The sequence below is a fragment of the Apium graveolens genome, chromosome 9, assembly GCF_009905375.1.
Source record: "Apium graveolens cultivar Ventura chromosome 9, ASM990537v1, whole genome shotgun sequence".
Lineage (NCBI taxonomy): Eukaryota > Viridiplantae > Streptophyta > Magnoliopsida > Apiales > Apiaceae > Apium > Apium graveolens.
Window position 1 is genome coordinate 77,850,295 of NC_133655.1, and position 6,409 is coordinate 77,856,703.

General features: G+C 34.5%; 1 long non-coding RNA gene across 1 annotated transcript; it reads right to left on the reverse strand.

Annotated features, from left to right (window-relative positions):
* Positions 1-727: 727 nt before the first annotated feature.
* LOC141687500 (uncharacterized) lies at positions 728-3,204 on the reverse strand. The gene is made up of 4 exons (XR_012561031.1): positions 3,168-3,204; positions 3,023-3,072; positions 1,671-1,739; positions 728-885 (listed from the first exon to the last, which is right to left on the reverse strand). It is a non-coding gene; the product is annotated as an uncharacterized LOC141687500 (long non-coding RNA).
* Positions 3,205-6,409: the final 3,205 nt, after the last annotated feature.

Consider the following 6,409-nt stretch of genomic DNA (forward strand, 5'->3'; position numbering starts at 1 on the left):
AGTATCTTATTGATCCAGATGAATGGTCTCGAACTCAATTACTTTGCATATAAGACAAGTAATCACGTAGCAGATAAGAGCTATAAATAAACAACCAAGAAAAATTGAAAAATCAAAAAGAAAAAAACTTAGATCTAGGGGTAATCCTAAAAAAATCTAGACAAATCCTAACTTTTGGACAACCAAAAAGTCTATAAATCTAGATTTATTCCGATTAGGCAGGTAAGCGGGGGCCCTTCCTTGTAAACAAGGCATTGAATTAGAGAACCTCTAGCCTAGTCAGCAATCCAAATTGGCCATGTAAGTAATACACTTGCCTTGTCACCAAAAGTTCAAATAATTCTAAATTTACTTTCTCTTTTAGGTACCGTCCTATTTGAGCTTGAAATCATAGGGGCTAACGTCTACTTAATTTTAATTATGTAGGTGAATTCAAGATGAAGGAATTAGTGATTTATGGGCCAAAGAAAGGGTGATGAAATTCCTCACTTTATCTTGTAATGCGGTGGCGCCCTTAAGATTAATTAGATGATGCAACACACAAAGAACGAAATAATAAACACTTATGGATGCACTAGACTATGTGTATTATACTAAATTGTACGTACCTCTTTAATCCAGCAATCACCAAAATCGTATATGTAACACCCTATTTTTATGACAATAAAGCTACAAGATATAAATTAAGTCTAAATTATATTAAACTGCAATAATGTAGCAAGGCCGAATAACATAATAAAATCCATGGTCTAATCCTCCAATATTGATAGAAATATGATGTAAACTCCACTAAAAGATGTTTTCAAATTTATTAAATCCACTAGTCTGAATCTCGATTAAATACTGGGTGTCACACATCACTCTTCCTGCTTTACCCCTATTTACCTGCGGAAAGGAAAACAATAAAGAGTGAGCAAAATGGCCAGTACAAATATAATCTAAACAAATTATAAAATATAAATACGAATAGATTGTGTCTTACCAACACAGAGATTTAAACTGAAAATGACAAAAAGTCAACAATTAGTTCTGAAACAATTTATCAATATTTTATCGAATCAGTAGGGTAACAATTTAAAATAATTAGCTAGCAATGAATCATAAAGTAAGGCTGAATAACAAATAAGGTGGGTACAAATATGAGTCTCTTACACAAAACTATACTCGCCAAACTCCAATCACCGGCGAAGTATAGGACAATGATTCCTTCCTCGGTAAGCCAGAAGAAGGAATAAGGAATGCAAAATACATCCCAACAATACAATAGCAATCATGATCTAATCGCATCTCATACCCCAGAGACGCGCTCGTATACTCACCCACCGATACGAGTTGGTGCCTAGTTCACCTTTACTCCGAACTCCATGTGAACATTGTCCGTGATTAACCCACACAGATCGGTCTAAGAGCCCAACAAATAGGTTACAAAAGTCGTTTGACTCGTTGCACGAATTGAAACAAAGTAAAACAAAGTTGCAAGAAAAATGCGCAATAACAATATAAACGAGTCAAGACAATAATAATCCAAGAATAGGTAATTCGAGATGAAAATGAGGTTGCGTACAAGTACACAATGAGTGCAATAAGCTCACAACTTTAGAAAATGGATTAACAATAAATTTAACGAATATTTTATTATTTAAAAAGGAGAGAAAATAGGAAATTCGTACCTGCTACAAATATAGAGATAATTCTATCTAACCGGAAGGAGGCGTGCCGTTAATACTCTATACGTAAGTCTAGAAACAAATTTATAACGAGATATCAGTATAAAAATATATTTAATTATTGAGCCCATAACTGCACATTTAATTTTAAATTAATATACTACATCCTATACATGACTATACCCCGCAAAAGTATATTAATAAAATAATAATAATAAAATGGAAGAGTGCAACCTAACCACATGGAAAATGAGTGCAAGTTTGTAGCTACAAACAATTCATATCCCAGGTTTACGAAATTCAAAATTAATAAAATATGATTACTACCAAAGCTAATAAAATACTTACTTTAATAGTAAATATTTGCTAACAACTAACAAGTATATAGTCTGATAAGTGAGTAGCACAACACCCGAGAGCCTTCCGAGCACCAAATTTGAGTCGAAAAACAGAGGACCAAAAACAGAGTATTCGAAACGCAATTAATTGAATTTAAGTAAAATAAATTAGTAACCATAATTATTACTATTAATAATTATAACAATATTAATAAATTAGTATATTAATAAATTATTTCAAAATGAACACAAGAATAATAATATAAGATATCGATAACTACTAGTACAAGAAATGAATCATAACTCCAAGATATTTTACAAATATGAAAATAAAATAGTTTGATAAATTAATAAGTAAGAATCATAGAGTAAATATTATAATTACTCTTGTTACCAAATGGCCATATTATTGCATAAAGAGAACTAATATGTTAGTAGAGGCAACTTAGTACATGATCATGCATCTATAACAATAGAAACTGAGATCAAGTCAGGGTATACTAACACTAGTAAAAATGATATTATAAAAAAATTGAAACTCCTCTATTTTTTTATCAAGAAAACATATTATTTTAAAGTGACAAAGATAGCATAGTGACATATAAAATCCGACAAGCTAACATTCAGAATTTTGGAGATTAATAATTCTGAAATTAATAAAAGAAAGATAATTAATTACATGCTACTATCAATCTAAAAAAAATAATAGAAAATTAATACGAAAGTAGGCTCCTTATTATTTTTTACTATTATTATAATACGCACATATCCATCAAAATTAACACAATTACTTAAATATAAATTATGAACACCAATATCATAAATTTACAGGTGAGCATGAAGATGATAAAAAAAATGTTTAACTTACAATTATATTATGTGTCCCGGAAAATTCAAAAGTAGAGTGTATGGATAGTACAGGTGCCACGCTAAAAAATATATATACACACAATATTTAATCACTATTATATAAAATTATGATATAGTATATTAGCCAACAAAGTGAAACTAACATACCTTTATCTTCAGTACAAAACAATGCCCAAATAGATTATCACTCAGGTTGCCTAGTACATGGATGATAGGTTAGCATGAATATATAAATTATATATTCATAAATCTATTCACTCATTCACTTACAAATAATTTGTTAGAGGATTACCTGAGTTTCTCTCTCACCGATGCCCTATATAACTTATGTGAGGCTGTACACCTCAAAATAACTATACTATCTTATATTTATACTATTAATACGATAGGTAGTATCCTACTAGAAGTAGGTTAAAGAAAATATATCTTCTAAACAACCTTATGCTTATCCCTAATTTCCGGGAATTAAAATTCGTCAATAAGTAGATTCTGGATGTTTCTAGAATTATAAAAATAAATATATTTAATTTAACACAAAATTAAAGTAACATGAATTGTTATAATAAAATAATTAAATAAAATATTGGGGTATTATATTCTTCCCCCCTTAAAAGAATTTCGTCCTCGAAATTTAAGTAACGCACCTGATTCAAATAGATAAGGATATTTTGTTCGAACGGAATCTTCCATTTCCCATGTTGCCTCTCGAGGATCGTGATTTTTCCAAAGAACCTTCACAAATGGGATAGTCTTTTTACGCATAACTCTTTCCTCTCTCTCCAATATAGCTTCAGCTTCTTCCTCACAAGATAGATCCCGTTAAATGCGTCTAAAGGATACTGAACAATATTGTATGGATGATAAACATACTTCCTCAAAACTGATGCATGAAATACGTTATGTACTCGAGACAACTGAGGCGGAAACACAACTTTATATGCCACTGCTCCAACTCTCTCGAGAATTTCAAATGGACCAATATACCTCGGACTCAATTTACCTTTCTGACCAAAACGCTGAATGCCCTTCGTCGGAGATACCTTAAGAAATACCGTGTCCCCAACCTTAAACTCATATTCTCGCCTACCCTTATCTGCATAACTTTTTCGCCTAGATCGAGCTTGTTTAAACTTCTCCAGAGCAAATGTTACCTTATCAGTTGTGATCTGAACTAAGTCGGGACCTTCCAAAAGTTTTTCTCCTACTTCATTCCAACATGTCGGTGTTCTGCACCTGCGTCCATATAATGCTTCAAAAGGAGCCATACCAATGCTCGTCTGCCAACTATTGTTATACGCAAATCAACCAACGGTAAATACTCATCCCAATTTCTAAACCATTCTAATGCACAATCTCGTAACATATCCTCCAAAGTCTGAATCATCCGCTCTGACTGTCCGTCTGACTGTGGATGAAATGATGTACTATAGTTCAATGTGGTGCCCCATGCTTTTTGAAATCTCTGCCAAAATTTTGAAGTAAATCTCGGATCTCTATCAAAAACAATAGAAACTAGAATACCATGAAGTCTAACAATCTCATTCCTGTATGCTAGTGCTAAACTCTTCAAAGAAATGTTCCCATAAATCGGTAAAAAGTGAGCAGATTTAGTAAGCCTATCCACAATCACCCATATCACATCATTCTTCTTCAAAGTTTTCGGCAACCCAATAACAAAATCCATGCAAATATTTTCCCATTTCCATGTAGGCAATTCCAATGGCTGTAATAATCCACTTGGTCTCTGATGTTCAATCTTCACCTGTTGACAAGTCAAACACTTTGAAACGAACTCAGCTATGTCACGCTTCATACCACTCCACCAAAAGTGTTCCTTCACATCATGATACATCTTCGTCTCACCTGGATGAATTGAGAATGGAGATCCATGGGCTTCCTCCAATAATTCTTCTTTAAGTTGCTTATTATCAGGCACACACAATCGGTTACCCTTCCAAATAATACCATGTTCGTCAACGCGAATTTCTGGCTGCTTTCCTGATTCCATGCTCTATATAGGATACCATATGTCACCATCACCGTCCTGAGATGCCTTTATTCTAGAGGTAAGACTAGGCTCGACATGCATACTTGCTAATATACCATATGTGCCTTCATAATAAAAATCCAAGCCAAATCTTTCAATCTCATGCTGAAGAGGTCATTGATGTGTCATTAATGCTGCCAGATTTCCAGAATTCTTCCTACTCAATGCGTCTGCAACCTTGTTAGCTTTTCCAGGGTGATACTGAATACTCACGTCGTAGTCTTCAAGAGTTCAATCCATCATCTTTGTCTCATGTTAAGCTCCTTCTGTGCAAAGATATACTTCAAGCTTTTATGGTCGGTAAAGATCTCGCACTTATCACCATACAAGTAATGCCTCCATATCTTCAATGCAAATATAACAGCAGCAATTTCCAAGTCATATGTCGGATAGTTTACCTCATAAGGCTTCAATTGCCTCGAAGCATAGGCAATCACCTTTCCATGTTGCATCAGTACACATCCAAGTCCCTTCTTTGAAGCATCACTATAAATCACATAACCACCCATTCCAGATGGTAGGGTCAAAACTGGAGATGTCACAAGTCTCTTCTTCAATTCTTGAAAACTAGTCTCACATTCCTCGGTCCATATGAACTTGTTACTTTTTTGAGTCAATTGTGTCAATGGCATGGCAATGGTCGAGAAACCCTCAACAAAGCAACGATAATAACCAGCAAGTCCCAAGAAACTCCTCACCTCAGTCACAGTGCTAGGTCTTGGCCAATCGGTAATAGCCTCAACCTTAGCTGGATCCACTTTAATTCCATCTGCTGATACAATATGTCCCAAAAAGGTAACCTGATCAAGCCAATATTCACACTTCTTGTACTTTGCAAACAACTTATTCTTCCTCAATATCTCCAATACAACTCATAGATGCTCCTCATGCTCTTCTTTAGACTTCGAATACACCAAAATATCATCGATAAATACAATCACAAACTTGTCGAGAAAATCTTTGAATACCCTGTTCATCAAGTCCATGAAAACTGCTGGTGCATTTGTCAACCCAAAAGACATGACAAGAAACTCGTGATACCCATAACGAGTCCTAAATGCAGTCTTCGGAATATCTCTTTCCTTCACTCTTAACTGATGGTAGACGGAACGCAGATTAATCTTTGAAAAATATTTTGCTTCTTGCAACTGATCAAATAAGTCATCGATCCTCGCAATGGATACTTATTCTTCACTGTGATTCTGTTCAACTCTCGATAATCAATACAGAGCCTCATCGAACCATCCTTCTTCTTCACAAACAAGACAGGTGCACCCCAAGGTGAAACACAAGGCCTGATGAAACCTTTCTCAAGAAGTTCCTGCATTTGTTCCTTTAACTCTTGCAATTCCAATGGAGCCATGCGATACGGAGCCTTAGAAATCGGTTGCGCACCGGGAAGCAGGTCAATAGAAAATTCCACCTCTCTTTGTGGTGGTAGTCCATCCAAGTCCTCTGGAAACACATCTGGAAACTCACAAACTATG